At 37.3% G+C, this 20899-nt stretch overlaps 1 pseudogene; it reads right to left on the reverse strand.

Annotated features, from left to right (window-relative positions):
- Positions 1–1725: 1725 nt before the first annotated feature.
- LOC108589779 (cytochrome c pseudogene) lies at positions 1726–19800 on the reverse strand (annotated as a pseudogene).
- Positions 19801–20899: the final 1099 nt, after the last annotated feature.

The raw sequence follows: 20899 nt of genomic DNA on the forward strand, positions 1-20899 counted from the left end.
CTCTAAAACTGACCACATAATTGGAAGTAAATCACTCCTTAGCAAATGCAAAAGAATGGAAATCATAACAAACAGTCTCTCAGACCAGTGCAACCAAATTAGAACTCAGGATTAAGAAACTCACTCAGGGGCCAGGCGCAATGGCTCACGCCTGTAATTCCAGCACTTTGGGAGGCCGAGGCGGGTGGATCATGAGGTCAAGAGATGGAGACCATCCTGGTCAACATGGTGAAACCCCGTCTCTACTAAAAATACAAAAAATTAGCTGGGCATGGTGGCGCGTGCCTGTAATCCCAGCTACTCGGGAGGCTGAGGCAGGAGAATTGACTGAACCCAGGAGACGGAGGTTGCAGTGAGCCGAGATCGCGCCATTGCGCGCCAGCCTGGGTAACAATAGCGAAACTCCATCTCAAAAAAAAAAAAAAAAAAGAAAGAAACTCACTTAAAACTGCATGACTACATCGATAATGTACAACCTGCTCCTGAATGACTACTGGATAAATAATGAAATAAAGGCAGAAATAAAGATGTTCTTCAAAACCAATAAGAATGACAACACAATGTACCAGAATCTCTGGAACACATTTACAGCAGTGTCTAGAGGGAAATTTATAGCACTAAATGCCCATATGAGAAGTGAGGAAAGATGTAAAATTGACACTCTATCATCACAATTAAAAGCATGAGAGGAGCAAGATCAAATAAATTCAAAAGCTAGCAGAAGACAAGAAATAACTAAGATCAGAGCAGAACTGAAGGAGATAGAGACAAGCCTTCAAAAAACCAATAAGTCCAGGAGTGGGTTTTTCAAAAAGATCAACAAAATAGACTACTAGCCAGACTAATAAAAAAGAGAGAAGACTCAAATAGATGCAATATAAAATGATAAAGGGGATATCACCATTAATTCCACAGAAATACAAACCACCATCAGAAATTACTACAAATATCTCAGAAAATTTTTAAATATAAATTTTGAAATCTTTTTAGAAGCTTCTGCTTATCAATAGGCATCCCTAGATGAGACTAATTTGTGAGCCCTCATTTTCTTTTCTTTTATGATCTGTGGTTTTCTTTTTAATTATCTTAAGTCTTATGATCACACATCATTTTTAAATTTGTGTATATCTCTTCTACTTTAATCCTTTTGAGTTGGTAAAAGCACCACTCCCAATCACAAATACACAGCAGTTATATAGTTTTGTTTCTGAATGGCTGTTTTTAAAGACAATCCTATATTATAACTTAGTTTGACTTAGATTGTAAAGAATACAAGAGTGAAGTTTAATTGGCTACTATTTTAAAAGCATGTGACCTTATAGATCATCTATAAAATGTGTGAAGTGTTAAATAATTTTTGATATTACACATAAACCACACAAAATGCCTTTCAATAGGTAAAAGGAACCATTTTAAATACAGGGAACACTAATTAGATTGGCATAGTTAAGGCCAAAAATATAAAATAGCTATTGCTACCCATTTATCTTCAACCTTGCCTTTAAGAGGCAAGTGAACACAAAACACAGGTGAATCTTGCTTGGTTCTGAGACAGTGAAGGAATTTCCCCCATATTTAAATATATTCACATAACCAGTTATATAAATCTAAATATAAAACCAATCTCCAGTAAGTTTTAAGATGGCACTCACCATCTTTGCGAAAAGTTTAACATTACTAATGAAGTCTAATCACATCTTTAGAAGGGTAAACAGTGATAGAATTTACTAAATTGGAATTACTATTAAAATCCAAAAACTGAACATATTCATTTAACCACAAGCCAGTCTTAGTCTTAAATCAGGACTGCCCAACAAAATATTCTGTCAGTCACTCATGATGTAGATTCTGGTGTATGAGATCTATTAAAGTATGGTACACATAGAAAAGTCATGAGACATTTGTTTTGTAATAAATAAGGCAGTGGCCAATTATTACTCATTAGTAGCTCTTTTGAGATAAGCTATTAAGTCTTCCCTTTCTCCCTTCTTCTTAATGCTGACAAAGATCATTTTTGTTCCAGGGATATACTTCTTGGGATTCTCCAAATATTCCATCAGTGTTTCCTCTTCCCAGATGATGCCTTTGTTCTTATTGGCTTCAGTGTAAGTGAATCCAGAGGCCTGACCTGTCTTCCGCCCAAAGATACCATGGAGATTAGGCCTAGTCTTGTGCTTGCCTCCCTTTTCCACCGTGTGACATTGGGAACACTTCTGAATAAAAATCCTCCTTTCTCAACATCACCCGTATTTAATTCTTTTTCATCGTCAGCGCAACAAAGGTTACCGCTCAGAAGCTGGACGTCCCACTGTCTCGTGAACCCTCACTTTCAAATGTACTTGCTCAGTGCAGTGTTGTTCATTTGGAACTTTCCACTGTAACGTTGGTAATATTTCACCATTTCTGTAAGATTTTGCTGCTTTAGAGGCTTAATACTTATGCATGTATAAGACTGAAGGAACTCAGTTCTTCAGAAATTCCCATTTTTATCTCAAATATTGGCTTTGGCTTTCAGGTTCCCTTTTATCAACTTGGCCATTTTTTTTTCTACCTAAACACACACGCAAAATGAAACAGTAGTAGAATACAAAAATCTCTGTGAATTTTTAAAAGCCGAATTTTAGACCCTCTGCAATATTACCATTTACTACCATTTTTTTTTCTGTCCCAGTAAACATAAGAGGCCTCTAACTGGATCCAAGCCAGTTAATTGACAGATCCAATTTGATCCTGGACCCAGTCCAGTTTCTGTCATGACTTCCAAACACAGTTGGGATCAGAAATTTGTTCAAAGAAACTCAGAGGGCTCAAAATACAAATCTGAGGAACTTCAGAATCTGAGTATTTACCACTATCCCGAGATGCTCTGAGAGAGCAATAGACATAATGGGCCTGGTGAGTACTTCATTTTGTCACTTAGTGCTCCTGGGTATCCCTTGGAGCTCTACTTCAGGTCTCCTTTCTGATGCCATTGATAAAAAAAAATAGTCAAATTAAAATTTTAAAAGTTTAATTAAGCAAAGAACAATTTGCAAATTGGGCAGCCTTCTTTGCCAAAATAGTCTTAGAGACTGCAGCACAGCTACATGGAGGAAAAACACTTATAAACAGAAAAAATAAAGTTAAGTATAAAAACTAGAAATGAGGTACAGAAACAGCTGGATTGGTTATAGCTCAGTGTTTTCCTTATTTGAATATGGTTTGAATATTTGGCCACCTTTGGCCGAAACTCAGCGACTGGCACAAGAGTAGGCTACAGTCTGTTTATAACTGTATTTAGGTATAGTTTACGATGTACAGAGAAACCTTTAGGCCGAACATAAAATATGTAACGTGGGAGCTTTAGACTAAACTTGATTTAAATCTTCTTTTGAGGAATGTCTATTTATATCTTTGGCCGCTTTCTGATGGGATTATTTGTGTTTTTTTTTTCTTGCTGACTTGAATTCCTTGTAGATTCTGGATACTAGTCATTTATTTGGATGCATAATTTGCAAATGTTTTCTCCTACTCTGTGGGTAGTCTGTTTATTCTGCTGGTTATTTATTTTTCTGTGCAGAAGCTTTTTGGTTTAATGAAGTCCCATTTATTTGTTTTTGTTTTCATTGACTTTACTTTTGGAGTCTTACTCATGAATTCTTTGCCTATTCTAATGTCCAGAAGAGATTTTCCAATATTATCTTCTGAGATTTTTATGGTTTCAGGTCTTAGATTTAAGTCTTCGATCCACCTTAAGGTGGTTTTTGTACAAAGTGAGAGATGGAGATCCAGTTTTATTCTTCTACATGTGACATGTGGCTAGCCAGCCTTCCAAGTACCATTTATTGAATAGGGTGTTCTTTCTAAAATTTAAGGTTTTTTTGGGCTTTGATGAAGATTGGTTGGCAACATGTATTTGGGTGTATTTCTGGGTTTTCTGTTCTGTTCCATTGGTCTAAGTGCCTATTTTTATACCAGTACAATGCTGCTTTGGTAACTATACCCTTGTAGCACAGTTTGAAATTTGATAATGTTATTCCTCCAAATTTGTTCTTTTTGCTTAGTATTGCTTAGACTTTACAGGATTTTTGTGGTTTTATGTGAATTTTAGATTTTTTTAAAAGTATGATATTTTGATAGGAATTTCATTAAATCTGTGGATTGCTTTTGGTAGTATGGTCATTTTCACAATATCGATTCTTCCCATCGATGAGCATGGAATGTATTTCCATTTGTTTCCGTCCTCCATGCTTACTTTAAATAGTGTTTTATAGTTTTCCTTGTAGATATCTTTCACCTCCTTTGTTAAGTATTTTCCTAGATATTTTCATTTTTCTACAGGTGTTGTAAAAGGGATTTAATTCTTAATTTGATTGATTGCCCACTTGGTTTTTGTTGATATATAGCAATGCTACTGATTTGTGTACATTGAATTTGTAACCTAAGACTTTACTGGATTTGTTTATCAGATCTAAGAGACTTTTGGATGAGTTTTTATGATTTTCTAGGTATACGATTGTATCATCTGTAAACAGCAACAGTTTGACTTCCTCTCTTCCAGTTGAGATATGCTTTATTTCTTTATCTTGCCTTATTTCTCTGGCTAGGACTTCCAGTACTGTGTTGATTAGAAGTGGTAAAAATGAGCATCCTTGTCTTGTTTCACATCTCAGAGAGAATGCCTTCAATTTTTCTCCATTTAGAATAATGTTGGCTGTAGATTTGTCATATATGGCAATAATAGTGGGGAGTTTCAGTATTCCACTGACTGCACCAGACAGATCATCAAGATAGAAACTCAACAAAGATAAAATGGACTTAACCTATACCCTAGAACAAAAGGACTTAACAAATATTTACAGAACAAAGTCTTTTCCCTATAGGTATTAAGAAGCTTTAAAATGAATAAGGTAGAATCTGAAGATAATTTTGTTGATTTCTGGCCATTTGATGCTTAGTAAATCTCACAAAGGTGCTACTTGATTGTTGTATGCACATAGGCAACACATTTTTAAAAAATATTTAAGACTTGGGGAAACGTAATGTAGTAAGCATTAAGGTTAAGAGTAAGACTTCTGGGTTCAGATTTTGCCTCTGCCATTTAATAGCTCTGTGACCTTGGACAAATTATTTAACTTATCCTTACTTCAGTTTTCTAATGTGTAAATTGAAGATGTACACATGTTTGAAGGAATAAATAAGTTATTATTTAGAAGTCCCCGTAGGGGAGAGGTAACTTCAACCCTCTGAGGGTTTGATAATTGAGTCTTTGAAGCAAACGGACAGTAGACATAGTAGCCGCACAAATGATACACAGATTTATTACATTCATGAGGGCATCAAAGAAAAGAAAAGTGAATACCCCCAAACCCAGTGATATATAGAAGCTTATATGCTTTCTTTATAAGCGAAAGTAAATGATTTGGAGAAAAAATAAAGGAGTCCTTAGAAGAAAAGGTGGAAGCCCATCTGGGAGTGGTGTACACATCCATTTTCCTCACCTTTAATCCAAGTTAATCATTCCTAGTTTATGAGATTCCTGGAAAAAGGAATCATGACAGTTACATTCATTTTGTAGAATCTGCCTATAGGCAGATAAGGGAAATTCAGAGAAATCTCCTCCATGCATTTGCTGCTTCTTGAGTACCCTCAGTTTGATATTCAAAGTGGTATATTTTGGGATGGCATTTTCTGAACTCTTTCATTATTTAGAATAATGCCTGACATGTGACAATTCATCTATAAATAATAGCAACCCCCCATACACACCTTCATATGGTTAGTCCCTGTAAATAATAGCATCACCTCCACACACCACCACCATCCCTATATGCTTAATCTCTCTTGTCAAAGAGGAAAAAAGTGCTTTCTTCCACCCTCCATGATTCTTTGCCTGAGCTACAGGAGTAAGGACGTATTTAAATGCATAAATCCACATGAGAGTCACATAAAACATGAGACTCAAAGAAGAGCAAGATGATTAAAACTTATATAACATCCTGAGCTAAAGAAAGAAATAGGTGATTGGGACTTCTAGGTTGGTGGTAGCCACAAGTTATGGGAGGTTAAGAAGAGAAAATATATAGTGCATAAAGATTATCATGTTATGTAGTTAAAAAAAAACTCTTAGGTAATAAAAATTGCCTTGCAGCAGCCCTCTTCCTGATACAGATATTTTTGCTAATGTAGATTTCTTTTATATATGCAAATTTTCTTTACAAAAGGGTAGCTTTTCAGAGTTCCTCCGGTGTCTGCAGGGTCTCAGAATAAGTAGCTCAAAATATGCCAAAGAACTATATTTTGATGTGGTATATTCTGGTCTTCTATAGTCATATTTTGAGGTGGTGTTTTTCTGAGCCCTGGCACTGGAGAATCTCATTCTAACATGTCAGTAAATATTGGGGGTTAGCAGGAGTGGCACAGTGATATGAGCAAATAAGATTTTCTCTGACCTAGCTATTATCATATACATTTGAAAGCTAAGGAAACAAAGACTCAGAGATGTAAGTAATTGTTCCCCATTCACATAACTTGAAAATAGCAGAGGCAGTTTTTTATTCGACACCGGAGCTCAAGCTTCACACACATAACCATGCTTTCTGCACCTGCAGTCCCTTTTTGTTCAAGAGAAGCCAACTATTCCTGAAACCATTCCTATTCGTAATACAAATAACACTGCTGAGTGCTATCTGGAGAAAAAATAAACTGGAGATTGGTGGAGGAATATTTTCACATTTTTCCTCTTCCTCAACTACTTCCTGTTCCTAGCCTTGCAATTGCTAAAGTACTCAGAACACCTTTCCTAGTCTCATCATAGCTGCTAACAGTTTTCCTTTAGCAATGGGATGCTCCCCAAAGGAGTCTTCCCTTCCTCAGGTGCTGATTTATAATTATATCCCCGTATCCTGTCTACTGCTGCCACCAATGTGCGCAAATGCTGTTACTGTGTCTCTAGGCGTAGCAGCAGTAGTAGTAGCAGCAACAGCAGCTAAAACCAGCAAAGCATGTCTAATTAACAAGTCTCTTTTCACCTGTTCAAATGGCACCGATTTTAGCATTCAGTCTCACTTGTCTCTTCGTGAAAGTGTCCATGTCCGTAAAGAAGATGCATTTCAAATACATGAATTGGATGAGTTATGTAAAGATACCAATAAAATGCCCAGTAAAATGTAACTCATCTTTATCATTTAAGGAATAAAGAAGACAAAAGTAATTTAAGATTTAGAGAAGGAGAATGTGTGGGTAAGAAACTGAAATCCTAGGTTAGAGTTCTGGCTTTGTCATGTACTAGATGTGTGATAAAAGCCAATCATCCACTCCTTTAACCTAACCTGAAATGGCTTCTCTTAATGTTATTAGGTTTCCTTGCAATGAAAAATGCGAATCCATCCCAATGTCTTCCTTAATATCCTGAAAACAATGTTGTAAGGAGCAAACATATGAATTGTAAAGAATTTTAAACATGTGCAATGTGATATATGGTTGTGTTAATGCTGTTTTCCCAGAATGTTTTGAAAATAAGAGAATAGTTTTCTTCTTAGTACCAGCCCATGGGCTGTTTTTTTCTAAAAAATACAAGTCAGAATTGTATCTTGAAATCTGAAATATGACTTGAGTAAGAAACAGGCAACTCAAAGGAATATTAGTAAGATTAATGTTCAGGAAATACTTGCTTTTTCCCCAAAGATGGCTAATGGTATATTATTACTATTCAAAAATCTCCTGGGAGAAAATGCATAGAGATTTCTCTAGGTAATTAAAATGACAGTTGCCAAATAAAGGGGAAAATAGAAAGGTAAAGGTAATTCAAAACGAAGCTATTGGAGTGCCTGAGTAGGCAGAAATGTAAGGTGATAGACAGAGGAACCACTTTTCCAACAGGCAAAGTGTGATTCTGACTGGCCTTCTGTTATGTTAATCGTGCATCTCTGCAACATCAGGGTCATTGTCCTTTAAAAATATCCTTTGGAATATTCTTTGCTTTCTCTAATCCATCATGAAAAAATGAGAACACATGGACACAGGGAAGGGAGTACTACACACTGGGGTCTATTGGGGGGAATAGGGGAGGGACAGCGGGGAGGAGCTGGGGAGGGATAGCCTGGGGATAAAGGCCAAATGTGGGTGAAGGGGAGGAAGGCAGCAAAACACACTGACATGTGTGTACCTATGCAACTGTCTTGCATGTTCTGCACATGTACCCCAAAACCTAAAATTCAATTAAAAAAAAAATAAAGACAAAAAGCAAAAAAAAAGCATACATGCTTTTATTAATATATGTTTTTCTTACAATAGGAATAAAAAATGCTGACACATGGAAGGCAAATTTTCTCAGTGATAATTTTAGTATAGAGGACGTTCTTCTTTTTTATTTAGTTAAAGCACATCTGCATGACACACACCCACACATGTGTGTAAACACATATACACACGACAAAACTTATCCATACCATTTGCAACACTAACAGAGATCAGAAGTCCTGCCATATCAGAAGCATATTCACTTTGTAATTCAGCTCTTCTCCAATCATTTACATCTTTTTAAGGTTAGTTCAGTTGTTTTGAATTGAATTGGGTTCAATTCAAATTCAGAATTGAAATATCAGGAAAATCTGACTTGTTCTAGACTTGAGGTACCACATACTTATAGGTTATCACCTAATTTCTTCTGGATATTCTTATTATTCTTAGGCTTAAGTTCAGTAAGACAGTCAAGTACAAAATACATTTATTGGTGTGAAAAGACTAGATGCATCAGACTTTCCAATGATCAATGACACATGTCTATTAAGTATCACAATTTCTTTGAGAACAATCTAAAACAATTAAACTTGCTTTTTTAATGGACGTTTTATGTGGTAAATATTCTTTACTCAGTACCTGCTATCTGTTTAAGCAAAAGAACAACATTTTAATAACATTTCATTTCTGAGTAAACAGAGTCACAAGTATATGCTATAAAATATTATGGGAATGAAAAGTTTTAATCTCAAGATTGTAGATCAGACTTTAAAAAATAACTATTTCATTTATGTCATGCAAAGATAAAGTCTTCTCCAATAAAATTGTCAGATGTTTCAACTTGAATTTTAGGTAGAAATATAAAGCCCCATGTATGATACTAAAAACATAATAAAAAAAAGCTATGGTGGTTCCACTATGATTGTGTAGAAGCATGCTGACTTCATTTCCCTTTCTCTCCTGCAAAACCAAAAACCAATTCACACTGTGAAGATTGCTACCAGCAATATCCTGGAAATAAAATATGAGATGAGACAGTTTCCAGGGCCACAAAATAGTGAAAAATCTTCGAGTGGACAGTAAGATAATCAGACTTCCACATGTATGACATCTTCCTCAATTCTGCCCAGAACCAAGCATGCAAAAATGTTTCCCCCAACTCAGTTTCTCTACTGGAAAAAAATGAGATTGAGATTGGCTACAAGTTTTCTCACTATCTTGGATTATCTGGTAGGAGATCTGTCCTTGCCTTTACTCACTAAAAGCATTACAATAACCTGAAGTAAGAAATATTCCTGAGGACAAACAGACACAAATGGGGGAGGTGGTGGTACTACCATTCCAGCCCTGGAAACACTGCTCTGTAACTTAGCAAAAGGAGATGTAAAATCAGGGTGACTATTCAGCAACACCATACTGTAGGAGGTTCATTCCACTGGTCCTCAGGGCACAATTGCTTAACCTACCTTTCCTCACTGCTAAAATTTCCATTTTGGCACCTCCCGTATTCAGGAAGGGCAGCACTCCAATCCTTTACTAAAGCCATTGTAAACCTAGGATTAAGGAGTTAAGATCCAATCTAGAGTATAAAAGGAGTCAGCAACCTAGTCGTAAAGAACCTCTAAGGTAATATGCCCAGTAAAAATAAAAACAAAACAGAAAGAGAAGACTAGAATAATTACCTAATCCTTCTATGCAGAGACATAGACATATATCCACAAGACACAACAGGAAACAAGAAGTCATAATCTCTCTAAGTGGATAAAGCAAGCAACCCATAACTGTTGCTAACTGTATGATGATATGTAAACTCTCTGACCAACAACTCAAAATAATTTAAAAAAAAGTTAGTGATCCCAGTCCAGCATATTCTCACTCATAGGTGGGTGATGAACAATGAGAACACATGGACACAGGGAAGGGAGTACTACACACTGGGGTCTATTGGGGGTAATAGGGGAGGGACAGTGGCGGGGGGAGCTGTGGAGGGATAGCATGGGGAGAAATGCCAAATGTGGGTGAAGGGGAGGAAGGCAGCAAAACACACTGCCATGTGTGTACCTATGCAACTATCTTGCATGTTCTGCACATGTACCCCAAAACCTAAAATGCAATAAAAAAAGAACACCAGGAAAAAAAAAAATTCTATAAAACCAATAATAAAGAAATGATCTGAAACGTTAAAAAAAATGTTAGTGATCTCCAAGATAATAAAAGTGATTCAGAAATTTATTGGAGAAATGTAACAAAGAGATTGAAATAAAATCAAATAGAAATCTTAGAGCTAAAGAGTCTGAACTGAAAAATTAAATAGAGGCTCTCAACAACAGAGTAGATCAAGCAGTTCAAAGAATTGGGGTGTTTGAAGACAGGGTATTTGAAATTATACAGTCAGAGGAGAAAGAAAAAAGAATAAAAAGCAATTAAGATTGCCTATGAGATATAAAATATTACCACAAAAGATCAAAACTAAGAATTATTTGTATTCAAGAAGGAGCTGAACAGGAGTAAAAAGTAGAATGCTTATTTAAAGAAATAATGCTAGAAAAGTTTCTAAAACTTTAGAAACATAAATATCCAAGTACAGGAAGAGAGAACATCAAACATATTTGACCCAAGTAAAACTTCCTCAAGGCATAAAATAAACCCCTCAAAGGTCAAAGACAAAGAGAAGATTCTAAACACTGCAAGAGTAAAGAAATAAATAATATATAAAGGATCTCCAACTAATTCCCATGGCAACAAATTTCTCAACAGAAACCATATAGGCCAGAAGGATATGGAACAACATTTTAGTTTTATGTATTCATTTCCCCTTGTTTTCCTCAAACAGCATTTTTATTTTGCACATGTAGAAATGTTTTAAAAGAAAAAAATTAGTACATCATTTTCTCTGAATTTTCTTCATGTTCCTCTTCCTTTCTACTTCCTGAAAGATATGAACAGACACTTTATGAAAGAAGACATATATGAGGCCAACATACATATGAAAAATGCTCATCATCACTGGTCATTAGAGAAATGCAAATCAAAACCACATTGAGATACTATCTCATGCCAGTTAGAATGGCAATCATTAAAAAATCTGGAGACAACAGATGCTGGAGAGGATGTGGAGAAATAGGAACACTTTTACACTATTGGTAGGAGTGTAAATTAGTTCAACCATTGTGTGGCGATTCCTCAAGGACCTAGAAATAGAAATTCCATTTGACCCAGCAAACCCATTACTGGGTATATATCCAAAGGATTATAAATCGTTTTATTATAAGAACACATGCACATGAATGTTCATTGCAGCAGTGTTTACAATAGCAAAGACTTGGAACCAACCCACATGCCCATTGATGATAGACTGGACAGGGAAAATGTGGCAGATATACACCATGGAATACTATGCAGCCTTAAAAAATGATGAGTTCATGTCCTTTGTAGGGACATGGATGAACCTGGAAACGATCATTCTCAGCAAACTGACACAAGAACAGAAAATCGAACACTGCATGTTCTTACTCATAGGTGGGTGTTGAACAATGAGAACACATGGACACAGGGAGGGGAGCATCACACACTGAGGTCTGTGGGGGGGAGGTAAGGGAGGGACAGTGGGGGGTGGGGAGTTGGGGAGAGAGAACATGGGGAGAAATGCCAGATATAGGTGATGGGGAGGAAGGCAGCAAACCACATTGCCATGGATGTACCTATGCAACAATCTTGCATGTTCTTCACATGTACCCCAAAACCTAAAACACAATCAAATATATATTAAAAATAAATAAATACTTTAAAAAGACCATATCACTCCATTTGGATTATTTGTGCAAATGGCAGGGTTTATTTTTATTTTTGCTATTTACCCAAAAAAATAAATGCTTCAGTTTCTTTTTATTTTAAAAGAAGGAAAGCTATAACCTTATCATTTCTGTGTAGACCATTGAGAGATGAATGGACACCTGTAATAGCCCAGGACCAGCTCTGGTAGCTAAAGGTAATATGTTAACTAAGCAAGAGGTTTTTTTTATAAAAGTGGTATCTGTTATCCACAATCTATTTCAGTTATTCCTACAAGTCAGGGGTCCAGATAAAATGAGGGTTATCAGCTAACTGATATGTTATCATTGAGGTTCATCAATGAATTTGTACATTTCTAGTTTCCTTTGCTGAAGGGAAAAATGATGATTTTGCAAGACCTAGATTTTGGCTTGGTTTCTTGCCTCCTTTTTTGCAGCCTTCATCTTCTCATCTCCCAAAGCCCTTGTGCCTGTAGGGTTTTCATAATGGACCAAGAACTTGTTGTCTTTTAAAATTGGGACTGATAATTTTTGGGAGATTATCATGTTTAAAGTGTGATATTCTTCCACTTTACCAATAATTCATTTTAAATATGCACTGTCCTTTCAATTTTTGGACCAAACAGATGCTCACAGTGGAGGTTTATCAAGGGTTGTATTGGGGAAGAAACCTCTCTCTCTCTGTCAGCACCAGCTGGTAAAGGTGACTGTACAGAAGTGTATTTTCTTTTTGACATAAGTGGTCCACAGCACTGACTGATAAGGCTTATTGTATAGTACATTGTCAGTACTCTTCTGGTTCAGCATACCTTCTAGTTCAACCTGTATTAATTGTATAGATTGCTCATTTAAAGCTGTTACCAAGTTGTCAGAACATGAGTGAAAACAAGATCATATGTAATATTTTGTCTGTAAGTATCCTTTGTATCATAGCAAAGGAAATGTTTTTAAAAATCAACTGTAATAAAGTCATTTTAGTACAAAAAATGATCATTCACCATGATGAAGTGGAATTCATCACAGGGATGCAAAGATGTTTCAACATATGCAACTCAATAAACATGATACATCACATTAAAAGAACAAAAACCTGTATGGTGATATTAATAGATGCTTAAAAAGCATTTGATAAAATTCACCATTCACTTATGATAAAAACTGCCATCAAGCTGAGTATGGAAGGAACATATCTCAAAATTATAAAGGCTATATATGACAAACCCACAGAGAAAATCATACTGAATGAGAAAAAAGTGAAGGTCTTTCCTCTAAGATGTGGAACAAGACAAGGATGCCCACTTTCACCACTTCTATTCAGTGTAGTGCTGAAAATCCTGGCCAGAGCAATTACGTAAGAGAAAGAAAGAAAGGGCATCCAAACTGGAAAGGAAGAAACCAAATTAGCCGTTTTTTGGACACAATCTTATATTTGGAAAAATTCCTGAAGACTCCACACACAAAAACTGTCAGAGGTGATAAACAGATTCAGTAAAGTTGTAGAATACAATAACATACAAAAATCAATAGCATTTATATATGCTGACAGTGAACAGTCTCAAAAAGAACTCAAGAAAGGAATCCCATTTAGAATAGCTAAAAAGAATATAAAATACCTAGGTATCAATTTAGCCAAACATAGAAGTCTTATACAAGGAAAACAAAACACTGATGAAAGAAATTGAAGATGAAACAAAAAATGGTTCCATATCCTAATGCCATTGCCTTGTGTTAGGATTTCAGCATATGATGGGGAGAGTGCAAACATTCACACCATAGTATAACCTCTGCAACCCAAGGAGGCACTACTCTCCCATGTGCAGCATCATCTTAAGCCATACCAGTTACTTGCAGATCCTTGAATGAGCACACAGATTGTCACTCCTTTTCCATTTATGCATGCAGGAGAATTATGAATACACATAATTTTGATATCCTTTTGTATTAGTTCATTTTCATGCATTCACATTGCTAATAAAGACATAACTGAGACTGGGTGATTTATAAAGGAAAGAGGTTTAATTGACTCACAGTTCCACATGGCTACAGAGGCCTCACAATCATGGTGGCGAATGAAGGAAGAGCAAAGGGATGTCTTACATGGCAGCTAGCAAAAAGAAAATGAGAACCAAGCGAAGGAGTTTCCCCTTATAAAACTATCAGATCTTGTGAGACTTACTCATTACCACGAGAACAGCATGGGGGAAGCTGCTCTTATGATTCAATTACCTCCCACCAGGTCCTTCTTACAACATGTGGGAATTATCAGAGCTATAATTCAAGATGAGATTTGAGTGGCGACACAGCCAATCCCTATCACCTTCCCTATCCTGTCTTCTTGGAAAATCCTTTTACATTCTTTCAGAGTTAAATAATAACTTTTTGGAAATCGCTCTAACCTCTTCAGACAAAATAAGACCCACCCTCTCATGTGTTTGCACAGTAGCTGCCAGTATTTGTTTTTTTCCTTGCAGAGTATAGTGAAAAGAATAGGATTTCCAACATCTACTCTCTTTCAAATCACAGGAGTAGCACCTGCATCCAGAAATTTCTGCTTAGTAACTGTAGCACCTTGGGCAAATTATCTCTACATGGGATGTAAGGAGACTTTTTAAAAGCAATTTGACCAAAATGTTGATTCATTGGTTTCTCCACTTTAAGACTAAACATGAAATCATTCTTGACTAAATAGATAAAAAGTTATTTATGTTGGATGTTTTTGTTTTTTCCAGAGGAGATAGTTGCATTTCTATGAAGTTTTGCAAGAAATTCATCATTCCTGAATCCTTTCTACCTAGCCATTCACATTCCTACCTGTTTTTGTTTACAAATACGTTTTCTTCTATTTAACAAAATGCATTTACAATCCTATTTCTCATAGATTTGTCCCTTTGAAACACTTTAATGAATACTCATTATGTCCCAGACACAAAAAAAGTCAGCAATAATGGCCATAAAAACAAAGAAAAGTACATTTCTCTGGAAGTCTAATGGAGGGAGACTCCAGAGTTTTAATCCAATGGATTCTAGTGGAATATTAATGAGCCTAGAGGGTTGTGTTAACATTGATCTAGTCCCATAACTGAATTTCCTATCCCATCTCATGGCTTATACAAATTCAAGGCACATATTAATTCTCAATTATTCTCTTGGAGACTTTCTTCCAATAACCAACGCCATCCCCAGGTCAGAGAAGATTGCTTCAAGAGATATTTCCCTTAATTTGCCAAAGGTAGAATTTCTCGGGGCAAGTGAGTTGATGTCTGTCTCCACATCACACCTATGACTTCCATTTTATATACTGGTGTTTCTCATTAAATTTCATAATTGAAGCAAACTGATTTTTCCTGTTAGAGTACATTTGGTAAGATAGTGAGTGTCTCCATCTGAAGGTGGGAGTTTCAGAAACACAACAAATGTTTTCTTATATTTACTAGCTCTGTAATCTCATAAGCATGTGGCAGTATCTCAAGTTGAGACTTGATTATTTCCTCTGTGTTCAGACATTTATGGAAAAGGAACAGCATAGTGGTAGAGAACATAAATTTTATAGTCATGAAGACTTCTATTCAAATTTTACGTCTGTAGCTATAATGCCCAAGAGTTTGGTTTACTTCTCTGAACTTCGGCACACAAAAATCTTTAAAGTATCTACCTACTTTATATTATATTCAATGAGAGTTATATTATTAAACTCAATGCATGGATTCATGACAGTAACTAATATTTATTTGGTGTTCCTATTATGACATAATATTTGGAAAACACTGGTCTAACTATTTTATGAGAAGTTAGAAAAAAGAAGGTAACAAATTCCATCTGGAATGTGTTGCTGAACAGGGTTGGCATCTTGTTTAGGCGACACAGGGCATAAATGCTGCTTGTCTAAGATACAATGCAGAGTGAGATATTTTAGAATTGTGGGAAAGAATATGAGATAGCCTCAGTTTTATAGGTAAGGGCTGATTAAAGGTGCTGAAGGGCAAGGTTAAAATATGAGAGAAGATTAAGCTCTGCCCTGCACATTTGCTCCTGGGATTGTGCCCCTCTGTTGAGACTTCCCTGAAAGTTAACCAATGTCATGGTAGGCAACATTAAGTCATTGATTCATTTAGAAAAGTGAATTCCAACTGTCTAGTAACAGGGGTTACTAGGGAGGGGGTGATTGGCAATCAAGGTCAGGAAAAGGAGTAATTTGAAAACCAGGACCTTAGGTGAATTACCGCATATTTACAGAGTATAGGTGAAAGAAGCAAAAAGCTAACATCCTCAAGATAATTGGACACGGGTGAGGCAAAGGGATGAGCACATTTCTGACAAAGTCATTTGGTGGCAGATTCTGTCCTGAAACATCCTGTGAGGTAAGTACTGGGGGCATTCAATCAAATTATTCCAAGTGTGTACATACCATGAGATCGCCTCTGGGTATGCTGTTTACAGAATGAACCAAGAACAAAGTAGACAACCCCAGGCCTCTGCCTAGTGCAGAATTTTGCATTGGAAATGTCTAGTACTGTATGGGGCTTGGTGAGGGTGTTTGACAGCTAACGCTTATTGTTTTAGAAGGGACTCTTGGGTGATAGCCTGATCTCTTAACTTAAAAGGAATATTTCAATTATGTGCTTTCGTTCAAGCTTCTGCTGTAAGGGTTGAAGATCAGGTAGATAAATTACACAGAAGCTAACTTCAGATTTCATTTTGGAAGCTGGACTTCCCTCTGCTGAATGGAGATATCCCCTAGGAAGAATGAGTGACAGGCAGTGACAAGAAGTTGCCTAAAGAAAATGTGAGCATTCATGTTAGAAAGAGTTCAATATATTGCTAGAAAGTCTTATGTAGAGAGAAGGGAATGTATTGAGATTGTAGATTCACAAATGAACATACCCAGTGTCTTTCTGCATTTCAGATACTAAGCTGGAAACCTCATAAAACAGAAAGGTCACCATTTCTGTTTTAAACAAGTATACCACCTACAAGTAATCTGAGCTATTAAAAAGAAAGTTAGAAAAGAGTGGCAGATAAACTCTTCCTCTAGACTTTGTCTTTTGACCAAATTCACAACCATTTAGAGGCAGATGGAACAGGAAACAATGTCTAGTCGCATTTTACACACAGGTAACGTGGGGTTTAAGTGAGCCCAGCACAGCAGTTATGACAATGGGTCCTGAAGCCTCATGCAAATCCCAGCTCCAACCCTCAGAAACTGTGGGCTTGGGAGTGCCCTAGGAGTTTCCTGATCTTTATCTCTCAGGTGTGTCTAATGAGCTAAAGGGTCTGATGCAGTGTCTGAGAGGCAAAGGTAGTGGGTGCCTGTCAACAGGAATCTAGCTGCTGTTCTTGTCAGTCTTTGTTTCCTCAGCCAAAAGCTATGTTCTGGAGTTCCTGGGTCTGTTCTTTCCTCTTCCCTGAATTTCCAGGAACCACAAGCACCTCCCCAGCTTCCTTCCCGAGGCCAGGTTCAGACACTGCTGCCTGTGCTGCAGCCAGCAGGTGACCAGGGAGCAGTGCTGGATGGTCTGTGCATGGGAGAATAACCTCACCCTTTCATTGGAATGCAGGACTTGAATTAGCTGCAGCACAGTACTTGAGTGTAAAAGCAGAGGCAGGTGAGTCTCTGTAATCTGAGGCAGAAAATATCCCTAGAGGGGGAGTTAGTTGTCCAAGTCCCATGAGAGAAAACTGACAGTGTGCCAGGTGATAGCATGGCAAGGCAACATGGGGAGGATAGAGAAAGGGCAGCAGTGTATTGGGATACAAGACATGGTGGGTGCATGGAGAAGTGGGGCTTCACTTCACTCTGCTTCAACCACCCTGGACTCCTTGCTGTCCCTTGATCATGCTGGGCTCATTCCCTGTTTGGAGTCTTTGCACTGGCTGCTGCTTCATCCTGGGATGATTCTTTCCTATACATCCATGGCACTGACCCTCTTTCAAGTCAAATGCCACCTTTCAATTGGGCCTGTACTGGCCGCCCTTTTTGTTTTGTTTTGTTTCTTTATTAATTTTACTTTAAGTTCTGGGATACATGTGCGAAGCTTGCAGGTTTGTATTTATACACATATAATGTATACACATGCATGTGTATATGCCAAAGCAGAATATGCCATCATAAGCTTTGATATTCTATTGTTAGTTATGTTCATTGTGACTGATTTCACAAGAATGACATACTCCAATAATTTAGAACCACTGCCAATCTCTAGTGCATAGAGAAACAAATTAAGCATGCATCTCTATTCTCTAGAAGCTTATACTCCACTGAGGGAAACAGAGTCATTAATATTAAAGCCAATGCAACTAAGACTGTATTCAGTGCTACACTAGACCTACAAACAGAGCTTTGTGAAAAAATAATAGATGAATCCTGACTTTAAACATCTGCAAAGACTTATTGGAGGAGGTAGGATTTTAACTGGCACTTAGTAAATGTATAAGACCTTGAAAGGTAGATAGACTATGTTGTTGACCACCTTGTATGCCTGTCTTACTTTCCAGTTTGGACTAAAGGCATATCTGAATTTCAGTGTCATGGAAACGTTTTTCCTCAAGGGAACACTGGACTGAGGGTTTAGACAGGAGTGATTCAGAGGTACTAAAATTGGAATTATCAAGTTTCCTCATAGAGTTTTTTCTTTTTCTTTTTCTTTTTGGCTCACTTTCCCTTATAATTGGACAGGAGCCAGGGCTTCTGAGTGGAAGCACTTGCTAGGAATAAAAATTGCACAGGTGGTTGGCTTTTTAATTCATCATGAACCTCCTGGTGTTTGAGCATAACAAATGGAATGTAGGAGCACAAGAAACCTCCCAGGAGTTTACATACATGAGTTTATGTCTTAAGACATTGTACTTTAGATTCTCTATAAGTAACAATAAATGAACGTAATGTGGTGGAATCAAATATGAAAAACATGCTGCCCAGTCACCCTGCTTGATGAAAGCTTTGCGAGACCTAAAGTTATTTTGGTGACTAGACTACATTACAGATCAAAGAAATATAACTCTAAGCTTCTACCTCTCTATGACTATAACTGTCTATAACTAATTATACCCATAACTATTTATATATATCCATGAAGAGATGCACTCATTGTCAATAATAATTAGTCAAATCTGTAGCTAATCAAAACCTTAATTTTTGACTTTTGTTCACTCACAAGCTCAATACCACATGGAAGCTGACAAGGCTTATGGCTTCCACCCTCTGAAGCAATAGCCCAAGCTATACCCTGGCCAATTTTAGTCATGGCTGGAGTAGCTGAGATGCAGGGCACCAAGTCCGTAGGCTGCACACAGCATGGGGACCCTGGCCCTGACCCTCTAAACCACTTTTTCCTCCCAAGCCTCTAGGCCTATGATGGGAGGGGCTGCCATGAAGACCTCTGCCATGCCCTGGAGACGTTTTCTTGATTGTCTTGGGGATTAACATTTGGCTCCTTGTTACTTCTGCAAATTTTCTGCATCCAGCTTGGATTTCTCCTCAGAAAATAGAATTTTCTTTTTTATCACAATATCAGGCTACACATTTTCTGAACTTTCATGTTCTGCTTCACTTATAAACATGAATGCCTTAACAGCACCTAAGTGACATCCTGAATGTTTTGCTGCTTAGAAATTTCTTCTACCAGATATCATAAATAATCTCTCAAGTGTAAAGTTCCACACATCTCTAGGGCAGGGGCAAAATGCCATACAGTGTGTTTGCTAAAACATAACAAGACTCACCTTTGCTCCAGTTCCCAACAAGTCCCTCCTCTCCATCTGAAACCATCTCAGCCTGGACTTTATTATCCATATCGCTATCATCATTTTGGCCAAAGCCATTCAACAAGTCTTCAGGAAGTTTCAAACTTTCCCATGTTTTTCTGTCTTCTTGTGAGCCCTTCAAACTGTTCCAAACTCTGCCTGTTACCCAGTTCCAAAGTTGCAGCCAAATTTTCAGGTATCTTTCCAGTAGCCCCCAACTCTACTGGTACCAATTTACTGTATTAGTACTTATTCACACGGCTGACAAAGACATACTTGAGACTGGGTAATTTATACAGGGTTTAATGGACTTACAGTTTCATGTGGCTTGGAAGACCTCAAAATTGTGGTGGAAGGCAAGGAGGAGCAAATCACATCTTACATGAATGGAAGCAGGCAAAGACAGAGCTTGTGCAGGGAGATTCCTATTTTTAAAACCATCAGATCTCATGAGACCCATTCACTATCACATGAACAGCATGGGAAAGACCAGCCCACATGATTAAATCATTTCCCACTGGGTCCCTGCCACAACACATGAGAATTATGGGAGGTACAAGATGGGATTTTGGTGGGGACACAGAGCCAAACCACATTACTGAGCTTCTGTGACATACAGAATCCCTACAGGGAACTGCCATCAAAATTAGTTTAAAAAAGGCTGTCTAAGAAGCACATATGGGAACTGGCCGTTTTGCTCTTTCAGCCTTCCTGGAGGTGCTTTGACTTCTGGAGAGAGATACTGAGACAGGTAAGAGGGCAGAAATGACTAAGACGTAATACACTGTGGAGTCCCACAACCAGCACACACTTTGACCCACTCCACAAAAACCCTAGGCCACAGCTCAGTTCCTCTTTTTAAGCAAAAAAAGAAGTGGGAAATAAATAATCTACGAATGAGGAGAAAACAAGGAGAATTTTCCCTTTTGGGGAACTCTGTTGATTTTATGGTTCTTCTACTTGCTAGAGTTTGTGTTAAGTGGAACTATGATGTCGGTGCACATTTACACTAAGAAAAAATAGTCCTAAGTTTGACCTGCAAACTATACAGTTCCTAAGTTCTCTTTTTCTCTGTTTTCTTTTCTGCCTGCTTTAAAGCTGTTGTTACTTTTCTACTTAGATAAAATCCACTGTTTGCATCCAACCAT

Source organism: Callithrix jacchus, chromosome X, assembly GCF_049354715.1.
Source record: "Callithrix jacchus isolate 240 chromosome X, calJac240_pri, whole genome shotgun sequence".
Taxonomy (NCBI): Eukaryota; Metazoa; Chordata; class Mammalia; order Primates; family Cebidae; genus Callithrix; species Callithrix jacchus.